The sequence below is a fragment of the Oncorhynchus tshawytscha genome, linkage group LG14 (assembly GCF_018296145.1).
Source record: "Oncorhynchus tshawytscha isolate Ot180627B linkage group LG14, Otsh_v2.0, whole genome shotgun sequence".
In the NCBI taxonomy this organism is placed as follows: Eukaryota; Metazoa; Chordata; class Actinopteri; order Salmoniformes; family Salmonidae; genus Oncorhynchus; species Oncorhynchus tshawytscha.
In genome coordinates this window covers 42,727,603-42,739,668 of record NC_056442.1, presented here as the reverse complement: position 1 = coordinate 42,739,668, position 12,066 = coordinate 42,727,603, and the positions used below count along the sequence as shown (strand labels likewise).

The following is a 12,066-nucleotide window of genomic DNA, read 5'->3' as shown; positions in this document are numbered from 1 at the left end:
ACGTTTTGTCAGTCAAATATTTCATTGAATGACAAAATAATAAACTATCTACGCTGTTCTGAAATGTTTAGATATTGGTGTGTCTGTGTTGAAAGGTGTTTTATTTTCAAGGTGTCGTGATTGCTATTCAGTGGAGTCATGGGTAACTTGGATACGTGCAGTGTCTGAAAGTGGGCGTGTCAAAAGATGTGGGCGGATCAATATTAGTGGATGTACGGAAAGCGAATCAGCTAATTGGCCAGATTTGTTGCCACTCAAGACCGTTTTGCGTGGCTGATTGGGATGCAAGACGAGTCGATTGCTGACAACTGTCGTGTTTAAGCTAAGCCTAACCCTTTTCCTAACTTTAAGCTAATTCTCCTAACCTGCCACGTTAATTATCTTAATGTGCTACGCATTTAAGCTACACCTAACCTTAACCTCATTCTCCTAACCTGCCAGGTAACTTATCCTAAACTGCTATGTTCATTATCCTAACCTGCTACATTAGTTCTCTTAACCTGCTATGTAAACATTAAGCTGACCCGTGGTGCACCTGGCTATGGCTGGTCTAACCAATAATGGAGCCATGATGTTACACCTATCCAGAGTATGTGAGAGGAGTGAAGAGCTGAGCATGCCCAATTTGACTGGAGCTCAGAGCGAGATTCCCAAAAGCTGTAGCTTCGGCCTTCTAGCCTGCTCCAATTTCACTCCAATAGCGCTTCAGTAGGACTCACTTCACCAGCTCAGGGCATGCTCGGCCCAGCGTGTATTTTCAGTATACTTGTGTGCTGCTATAGCCCCTTGAAACTGATAAAACAGACAGGTGCAAAATCAAGGTGACTTACAAAGATGAGGACCAAGAGAGGGAGTGCGGTGAGGTAGTGTCCACACAACTTAAGAATCATTGTGGAATCTGAAGAGACACATGCCGAAAGCATGATGGTGCACTTACTACATCCACACGCTAAAATAAACGACTGAGGTGGGTAGCTAATTAAGTCTGTCATTGTAGCAAAGTATTTTAACAAAAAATCTGATATCTTAAAAGTTTACTTCATTTTTGTTATATTATCTATACCAGTGGTTCACAAACTTTTTAATAGTCCCGTATCCATTCAAACATTCCACCTCCAGCTGCGTACCCCCTCCAGCACCAGAGTCAGCACACTCTCAAATGTTGTTTTTTGCCATTATTGTTAGCATGTGTCGTGTCTTTGGCTATGCCGGATTAAGTGATATGACATGCTATTCAATAAAATAATTTATCCGTAATTAATATTACCTGATTGAGCTAATCATGTAAATGTAATTAACTAGAGTCGGGCACCACAAAATAATATTTATAGAGCTGTTATCTTCCGAATAAACTCTTAGACCTAGTAATATTTTACATCAATAGCAGTCAATATTAATCGTCATCTTAATTCAGTCTCATCTGAAAGTTGTAAATTCTTGGTTATCTGCACAAACCCTGGCTAACAAGTTGAATCAGCAATACAAAATTGGGTTTAATTATTTATTTACTAAATACCTAACTAATTACACATACACATATTTAAATCATAACTTGATTACAAATTACGTCATAAAGGAAAACGTCCCTAGCGGGCGGGACAGATATGACACCTTGTTACACAAAAGAAAAGGGGCTGGGTTTGAATGAAAGAGCGGGAAGACTGAAGAACAAAGGGAAGAACCTGTGCTATCATAAATACAGTATCTTATGTAGTCTAAATTACCGCTCATTTGGAAAAGGAAAATGCAATAAATATTTACTCTGAGCTGCGCTTCGGTAGGTTGGTGGTAGATGGAAGGTCGTGTTGCCCAACCGAGTCGTTTGAAGAATGTCTCTGGTTGTCAATTGGATACGTTGTAGTAACATCGTTGGGTGATAGACGGGATACTCTCTGTTCCTTCCTAACCCTCGTTTGCATCTGCTGTTGCTAACTCAACGGCTAGGAGGTATCACTTCTGTAGTGAATAAGAGTTCAAAGTTCATACCATTCGCAACCAAAGCTCACGCTGATGTTGGCTTCGTTCTGTAGTTATTATCTGAACCATTCTGACATAGGACCGTCGTCCTCGGAACAGGAGGTTATATTGTCGTCAAGGGCTTATATAGGAAGGGAGAGGAGGGCGTGTTTGAAAAGTTTTATAGTCCATGTCCCTTCACAGGGGCGGGCCACTGATTGAGCAGAGCCGCATCTCATGAAAACCCAAATCTCATATTTTAGAAGCTAAAATCACATTTCATCCCATCACGAATAATTTCATATTCAAACATTTAAATTGAACAACAATTCCATGTGAATCTGATAACTCTGGTGTGTAGACTTTCCACTTTAGAGTTTGTCATCTTATCATTGATGAGAATGTCTCAGATGACAACCGAACTGACATCATATTCATTAAGTACCACTGCATATGTTCCATTGATCGGATTACCAGATTATAGTTCATTTCCCCCCACCTTCTGATGTTCTCAGAATCTCTATGTTAACCAAGGGTTTTGCAAATGTAACCTCAGTAGGGTAGAGAGAGGAAAAAGGGGGGAAGAGGTATTTATGACTGTCATAAACCTATCCTCCCATGTTGGGTTCAATCTTGCGATTAACCTGCATATTGCAAACCAACATAAAAATGACCGTGGGTTGTCCTGGTTGTGGAACATCGTTGTGGTCCCCATCTGGTGGTCGACCCGGGTAGGGTTTCTGCGAATGAAGTCCGCTCCATGGCTGGACAGCAGATGTCCAGCTGGTGATCGCTGTTGCAGTCCCCCCCTCTGGTGTGGTCGACCCGGGTAGGCTGTCTGCAAATGAAGAAGTCCGCTCCATGGCTGGGCAGCGGATGTCCGGATTGGGATCGCCATTCCGGACCCGTCGTCTGGTCATCCAGACTGGAAGATCTGGGCAGTAACTTAGGCAGATATTAACAACGCACGCAAGCCCACACACTCATGAAATATATCATTGCATTTCCTCCCAAATGAGCGGCGTTGTGGCACTAACTGATGGTTGTATGTGGAAGTTGTTGATGGCTCTATCACTTTCTACGTGCTGAAGAAAATGAAACAAAATGATTGAAAGCATAAACAAAACAAAATATAGTTATGCCACCTTAATTATCTAATTGGACTGTATTCTATCTACGTCCATGGTCTTGGCAAAATGACCTTATCATGGCATTGTCTAATGTCATATCTAGGGCTTTCCTAATTTGCGGGGTGCTTCTTAGGGTACTATCCTAAGTTGATAATTATAACTAAGTCTACAGCTGTAAGGCACTAGTTTTGGGCAGTCTACAGGGATGACCTATGGACTTCTAAGAAGAAAACTGGTGAGTGCTGTAGCTGTAGAGTCAAAGGCCTCAAAATAAATGTTAAACTTTACTAAGGCTGGTATTTTGCTCGGACCCTTAAGTGATCCTAGCATAAATCCTAATTGGATGTTCCGTTGTGCGTGTGAGTTTATGCTTACGCAAGCGCACATGTCAAGGGAAGGAAACCAAGTATCCTGGCAGATTACAACTTGTTCAGAATGAGTCTGACGTAGTCAGGTAATTTTCAGGTCAATGCCTGGAGGTCAGTCAGAATTGGTGTCGAGGGAGTCTGTAGTGGTTTTACTACCAGTCACTGTCTTCCACTATTGTAGTGGTGGTAGGTATGAAGAAGTACACTTCATAACTATGTTATCCACGGAGGAGCTAACCTCATGACAGAAGTACTCTAAGTATTAGACCAGTCGTACGTGGTGTGAACGTGGTTCATGACTCCTAATAACTTTTCTCCTGAACGGAGGGTTCTATTTATTAGTGGCGTGTGTTAACCATTGGAAGAGTGCAATGGAGATTCCCTTCCCCGTGTTGCACTCTGAGTGACTCCTATGTTGCTATTATTAATAGCAATTTAACTTGTGAGGTTACTAATCCTCTTACTGAGTGTTGCTGGACTGACTGTGGTATTGGTACTCAAGGGGTCCAGTTGTCCTACCGATTTATTCTGAAATGTTATCCTACAGGAATACATGATTAGAGCATTTTACTAGTTGTCTTGTAGTGATTACTACACATGGCAAGGAATGATTATTGTTGCCATTTGTTTGGAGGTGGACAAGTCCACTGGACTTCCTTTACGACCAGTGTGGTACACCTCAGTACTATCTTAGATGTGTTCTAAGATAATCCCCGTCTAGGGGCCTGTCTGCTCCTCACTGTTCTCATAGGGGAGTTTACAACTAGATTTGATTTATGCTCTGGCGGCCTCGTACGGTGTTGTCCGTAGTCTCGACCCCCCCCACCGGCCTCGATAAGGCTCATCATGGGTCTCGGCTACTATTCCCCCCACCCCTTTGTGTCTCGGGACCCGCCCACCAGCATGTGGTGTTGGTATCCGAGGCGCAAACGGAAGGTTCGGACCCTATGTACGAGTTGTCAGTGGCCGCGTTATTATGAGAGTGGCTGTAACCTTTCAACCAAATCTCCTGATGTTTGTGCTTCAACACCCTCAGTGGCTGTCGAGGGCTGTCAGTCACCACCGCGTCCGCGTGTGGCAACCTCTTCAGTACCTGCAAACTGAGACTAGGATATCGGTCTGTGATATCGCAAAGTGTTTCACCAGTGGGAGTCATCGGGTCAGTTGCTGGACTGACACCATTAGTGCCATTGTAAGGGTTGACAGTCCCCCACAAAGCAGAAGGTGTATCATCAGAAGCAGAGTATACTCTGCGCATTAATGTTTTTCTTGCTGAGACTGCCGCAGTGCTTGCGCAAGTGTCCGAAGGGCAAGAGAAGTTCATCTCAACTACCGTATTGCACTACTGCAAGGAGGAGGGAAGTTGCTCATTCACAGAGACAGCTGGCTCGAAATCATGACAAGAATGGTCAATCAGATTGGCTGAAGGATTGTGTCGAGATATCGTAATATCTCCTTGGATCGGATTCTGCCCCAAGAGGTTTCTAAAAGTAGTTTTCCCAAGGGGTGCTGTTAAGTGATACCCCTCATGAATGACTGTGTTGCAGCTAGCGTTAGGGGAGGACAGTGTGGTCGGTGAAGAAGGCACTGTGGCCTGTGACCATACCTGGTTGGTTTTCCAATCCATCAATGGGAGTAACCGATCCATCAAGTCTGCTCCAAGTAGCAGGGGTACAGTTTCGAGGCTGGTAACATACACAGGGTGGACGAGAGATACGTCCTTGAAGTGTAGTTTCAGCATGACTCTCAATGTGAGAGGCGAGGTAGTCTGAGTGACCCCTCGGAGGGTAGTGTCGCACCGTTCCACTTTTAACCAACGTTTAGTTGGCTTCAAAGCCCTTTTTAGATCATCAAACAATGTTTGAGAGATGAGTGATATTGTCGCATGCGAATCAATTAGCGCATGACAAGTTAAGCAATCCTCCAGGACTGTTTCCAGGTATGGGCGTTTAGATTCGTGTTTAGTGGACATATTCCACACAAAGTGGAGTGGTCATTCGCAACGACCTGATGTGTCTGTTCAAGGTGGAAGCAGATCGACTTTTCAGATTTTTAGTGGGCTTGGCTTTAACGAAGCATTCAACACCATAATCTCCTCCAACTTCATTACCAAGCTCAGGACCCTTTGAACACCTCTCTCTGCAACTGGATCCTGGACTTCATGGCGTGCCGCCCCCAGGCATCGAATATCCCTTTGACCATTGATATTAATTACACTTTGGATGGTGTATCAAATCTAACTCAGTTGCCGGAGAAGAAGAAAACCAGTTACAGAGTTTAGTGGCTGTGATAGGAGAAAACTGAAGATGGATAAACAACATTGTAGTTACGTCACAATAATAGCCTAAATGAAAGAGGTGAAAAGAAGGAAGCCTATACAGAATACAAATGTTCCAAAACATGCAGGCTGTTTATAATAAGGCACCAAGGCTTTCGACTCTGTCAATCACCACATTCTTATCGTCAGACTCAACAGCCTTGGTTTCTCAATTGATTGCCTGCCTGGTTCACCAACTACTTTTCTGACAGAGTTCAGTGTGTCAAATCGGAGGGCCTGTTGTCTGGCAGTCTCTATGGGGGTGCCACAGGGTTCAATTCTCGGGCTGACTCTCTTCTCTGTCTACATCAATGATGTCGCTCTTGCTGCTGGTGATTCTCTGATCTACCTCTACGCAGAAAACACCATTCTGTATACCTCTGGCCCTTCTTTGGACACTGTGTTAACTAACCTCCAGAAGAGCTTCAATGCCATACAACTCTCCTTCCGTAGCCTCCAACTGCTCTTAAATGCAAGTGAAACTAAATGCATGCTCTTCAACCGATCGCTGCCCACACCTGCCCGCCTGCCCAGCATCACTACTCTGGACGGTTCTGACTTAGAATATGTGGACAACTAAAAATACCTAGGTGTCTGGCTAAACTGTAAACTCTCCTTCCAGACTCACATTAAGCATCTCCAATCCCAAATTAAATCTAGAATCGGCTTCCTATTTCGCAACAAAGCATCCTTCACTCATGCTGCCAAACATACCCTCGAAAAACTGACCATCATACCGATCCTCGACTTCGGCGATGTAATTGACAAAATCGCCTCCAACACTCTACTCAACAAATTGGATGCAGTCTATCACAGTGCCATCCGCTTTGTCACCAAAGCCCCATATACTATCCACCACCGCGACCTGTAGGCTCTCGTTGGCTGGCCCTCGCTTCATACTCGTCGCCAAACTCACTGGCTCCAGGTCATCTACAAGTCTTTGCTAGGTAAAGCCCCGCCTTATCTCAGCTCACAGGTCACCAAAGTAGCACCCACCCGTAGCACGCGCTCCAACAGTTATATCTCACTGGTCACCTCCAAAGCAAATTCTTCCTTTGGCCGCCTTTCCTTCCAGTTTTCTGCTGCCAATGACTGGAATGAACTGCAAAAATCACTGAAGCTGGAGACTCATATCTCCCTCACTAGCTTTAAGTACCAGCTGTCAGAGCAGCTCACAGATCACTGCACCTGCACATCTGTAAATAGCCCATCCAACTTATTTATTTATCTTGCTCCTTTGCACCCCAGTATCTCTACTTACACATCCATCTTCTGCACATTCTACCATTCCAGTGTTTAATTGGTATATTGTAATTACTTCGCCACCATGGCCTATTTATTGTTTTACCTCCCTTATCCTACCTCATTTGCACATGCTGTATATATACTTTTTCTACTGTATTATTGACTGTATGTTTGTTTATTCCAAGTGTAACTCTGTGTTGTTGTATGTGTCGAACTGCTTTGCTTTATCTTGGCCAGGTCGCAGTTGCAAATGAGAACTGGTTCTCAACTAGCCTACCTGGTTAAATAAAGGTGAAATAAAAAGTAAAACTGCAAAGAAATTTAATTTACACTGAGTATACCAAACATTAAGAACACCTTCCTAATATTGTACAATCCAGGTTACACCCCCCTTGGCCCTCAGACAGCCTCAATTAATCGGCATGGACTCTACAAGGTGTCGCAAGCATTCCACAGGGATGCTGGCCCATGTTGACTCCATTGCTTCCCACAGTTGTGCCAAGTTGGTTGGATGTCCTTTGGGTGGTGGACCATTCTTGATACATATGGGAAACTGTTGAGGCTGAAAAACACAACAGCATTACAGTTCTTGACACAAACCGGTGCACCTGGCACCTACTACCATACCCCTTTCAAAGGCACTTAAAGTTTTTGTGCCTGGCTCCCAAGTGGGTGGACTGGTGCCCTCCCAGGCCTAGGCATAGCTGCGCCCCTGCCCAGTCATGTGAAATCCACAGATTAGGGCCCAATTTATTTATTTCAATTGACTGATTTCCTTATATGAACTGTAAGCATTGAAATTGTTGTGTGTTGCATTTCTGTTTTTGTTCAGTATAAAACATGACACCGCTATTACCTAGAAATGGGTTCTTGTTGATAGTGTGAGGGTGTGTGTGGGGGGGGAGTGTAAACGTGTGTGTGTGCTTAACTGAATCATTTAATGTTGATTTCCAATTACTCATTCACTCCACCTACAAAAGGTAGACTATGGCAAAATGCTCTAAAGAATGGGTTAATACACTGTGGTCACTTCTGTATAGGTAAAAGCTAAACCAAACACAGAGTGATTCATAATAAATTGCATTTGAGGAGTGCTTTTCCGTTAAATACATAAATCACAAATCTCTTGATTGAACTATAATATACTTTCATTTCCAAAGTATATTGTCACAGAGATCCAAATTACACAAACTATATTTTATGGATTAATAATAAATAAAATATATTATTGAATGATTGAATTCATCCAGTTGAGTGGGTCTTTGAACATTTTTGTAACTTTGACATGGAAAATAGTTATTTCCCCAAACTACTGAGCCTGTCTGCCTTTTAATCTTCCTCTCCTTCCAAGGAAAACAAACTTGTGTAAAAGCTTAAACTTCTCTCGATTTGCCGTTTCTGAGTCAGATGGAGATGTCCTTGGACACCAGGGCTGGGGTCAATTCCATTGAAATTCCAGTCAATTCAGGAAGTAAACTGAAATTCTCTTCAATACTTTTCAATATGGGCAATTTACAATTGTAATTTGGTTTTCTTTGCAAATTGACTGAAATGGAATTGACCCCGCCCCCAATCCTGTGGGACATTGATCAAAGGTCAGTTTTCTGATTTCCTCTTTATTAGTTAAGGGTCTGATTTGGGCACGGTAAGCTGATACTACAGTAGATCTGCCCTGAAGGCAACACACTCTGTCACCATGATTTTTGGGAAATGTTTGCCAATTAGAGAACTCTGTAGAAGGGTGACTTGGCCAATCAGAGACAGTGATTTTGAGTGTGCTCAGTTGTGGTGGTGCCTGTACTGGCCTTGTCATCCCTGGTTCTTCCATTTTCCACTCCTGAGTGCCAGACAGGTGGCAGACTAATTTCACTTTGTGGCTCCACCAATAACCAAGCGCCCACCAAAACCAAACATCGCTCAAGACAACATTTACTCACTATGTCTCCATCTCCATCCTTCTTTTATCCATTAGGCCTACTTCTTTCCCTCCCTGACCCATTCCCTCTGTATCTTTGCTTTGTGTGTCCTGTCTCTGCTATCCAATTCAGTTCTCAAGTCATCTCTTCTGGCATTCTCTGTCTCTCTTCTCTCCTTCTCCTCAGCTCTATGTCTCTCTCTTTTGGCCTCTTGTGAGTCAGCCTAATTTATTCCCTTTTCTTCACTACCCCGCTCCTCCTCTGACTCCTCTGTCATATCTCTGTGTATGTGTCTGTGTGGTATGCTGGGATAGAGAATAATGTGGATGCTATTCAAAGCTTCATTCACACATACAGTACCAGTCAAAAGTTTGGACACACCTACTCATTCAAGGGTTTTTCATATTTTTTTTACTATTTTGGAAAATACATTGTAAAATTACAGTGAAGAGATCAAAACTATGAAATAACACATATGGAATCATGTACAGTAGTAGCTAAAAAAAAAAAGTGTTAAACAAATCAAAATATATTTTAGATTCTTCAAAGTACCCACCCTTTGCTTTGATGATAGCTTTGCACACACTTGGCATTCTCTCAACCAGCTTCACGAGGTAGTCACATAGAAAGCTTTACCAGCAGTCTTGAAGGAGTTCCCACATATGCTGAGCATTGTTGGCAGCTTTTCCTTCACTCTGTGGTCCAACTCATCACAAACCATCTCAATTGGGTTGAGGTCAGGTGATTGTGCAGGCCAGGTCATCTGATGCAGCACTCCATCACTCTCCTTCTTGGTCAAATAGCCCTTACACAGCCTGGAGGTGTGTTTTGGGACATTGTCCTGTTGAAAAACAAATGATAGTCCCACTACGCGCAAACCGGATGGGATGGCGTATTGCTGCAGAATGCTCTGGTAGCCATACTGGTTAAGTGTGCCTTGAATTCTAAATAAATCACATACAGTGTCACCAGCAAAGCACCCCCACACCATCACCACCTCCTCCATGCTTCACAGTGGGAACCACACATGGAACCAAAAATCTAAAATTTGGAATCATCCGACAAAAGGACAGATTTCTACCCGTCCTATGTCCATTGCTTGTGTTTTTTGGCCCAAGCAAGTCTCTTCTCATTATTGGTGTCCTTTAGTAGTGGTTTCTTTGCAGCAAAATCGACCATGAAGGCCTGATTCACGCAGTCTCCTCTAAACAGTGGATGTTGAGATGTGTCTGTTACTTGAACTCTGTAAAGCATTTATTTGGGCTGCAATCTGAGGTGCAGTTAATTGCCAATTTGAGGCTGTTAACTCTAATGAACATATCCTCTCCAGCAGAGGTAACTCTGGGTCTTCCTTTCCTGTGGCGGTCCTCATGAGAGCCAGTTTCATCATAGCGCTTGATGATTTTTGAGACTGCACTTGAAGAAACTTTCAAAGTTCTTGACATTTTCCGGATTAACTGACCTTCATGTCTTAAAGTGATGATGGACTGTCATTTCTCTTTGGAAGTTGTTATAAGTTATTTGAGCTGTTCTTGACATAATATTGACTTAGCCTATTTGGTAAAAGACCATCTTCTGTATGCCATGTCTACCTTGTCACAACACAACTGATTGGCTCAAATGCATTAAGAAGGAAAGAAATTTCACAAATTAACTTTTAACAAGGCACACCTGTTAATTGAAATGCATTCCAGGTGACTACCTCATGGAGCTGGTTGAGAGAATGCCAAGAGTGTGCAAAGCTGTCATTAAGGCAATACTTTGAAGAATCTCAAATCTAAAATATATATTATTTCGTTTAACACGTTTTTGGTTACTATATGATTCCATATGTGTTATTTCATAGTTTTGATGTCTTCACTATTATTCTACAATGTAGAAAATAGTGTAAAATAAATAAAAACCCTTGAATGAGTAGGTGTGTCCAAACTTTTGACTGGTACTGTATATTCACAAGCAAAAAGTTGTATTCATTCACATATAATCTCCCAGCTCGCAACACTCTTTCTGTTGTTGCTTACATGCACACACACACACACACACACGACAGCTTAACAAAATATATTTCTTGTCTCATCTCTATTTCCGGCAGATGTTCAATCAGCAACTAATGTCTTTACTGTTGAGCTCACTCATTATCCTACAAGCAGCACACACACACTCTCTCTCTCTCACCCCTCTCTTTCACACACACTAACTCTCTCTCTCGTTCTCTCCCACATAAACCCATACATACACATCACAGGTGGTCGCCCACCTGCCGTTCCCTCCTGTTTTCAGTCTAGTGATAGAAAAATACAAGGATTTTACTCCATGCATTTCAATGTTATTCACTTTGATCCTGCTGGAGAGCCACATGTTTGCAGGTGTTTGTTCCAGGCCAGCACAAACACAACAAATTAGTTGATTTCCTGATTGAATAGCTGGAGTGACCTTGGCTAGGGGTACATGCTGCCTGCTCTCTCTGTTAGCTGTTAGGAGTAAAAACCTGCATTGATGAGCACGCTTCTCTGATATATATGAGAGAGAGAGAGAGAAAGAAAAGATGAAGAAAGAAAGAAAGAGTTTTGGTGTCCTTTTTTTAAACTCCAGTATTATTTCCAACAAACTCCTGCATGCTTTACAGTAAGTTTATTCACATTCCTGGAGGAAGGTAGGCATCCGTTTTACTCGTAAATCCTTCTGAGTACTAACTGTGGTTACTGATGATCTCCAATATACCACTGCAGAAAGAAACCAAAGTGATGGAGCATATTGGAAAGCAAACCAAACAAAACATTTTAGGCCATTACCAACTGATCTATAGTGACAATCGCTTCCCAAACATACTTATCCCTCATACTACTAACATATTTTACATACATGGATTACCAACTGGGGTCATTTTGAGCCCAAGAAGAAACTAGAAACGTAATTCTTATCAGAACATCATTAGACGTATAAATAATGTTATCTGAAATAAATAATAACCAAAATAACCATTTTAGCACAATTACTGTTATTTTGCTTATTCTGTAAAACAAAAATATTGTTTTTTCCCTTCAATAATGTGCAGCTTCTTTCCAAAGTACAAGCCACATTAGTACTAAAAAGCTAATTTACCATTATTTGATTTTAGTATAATTTCGTTTTTA

At 42.3% G+C, this 12,066-nt stretch overlaps 1 protein-coding gene across 1 annotated transcript in view; it reads right to left on the bottom strand.

The window, feature by feature from the left end:
• The window catches only part of LOC112267238 (chloride channel protein 2), a 464,010-nt gene that overhangs the window by 260,840 nt on the left and 191,104 nt on the right, over window positions 1-12,066 (bottom strand). The window lies entirely within an intron of this gene.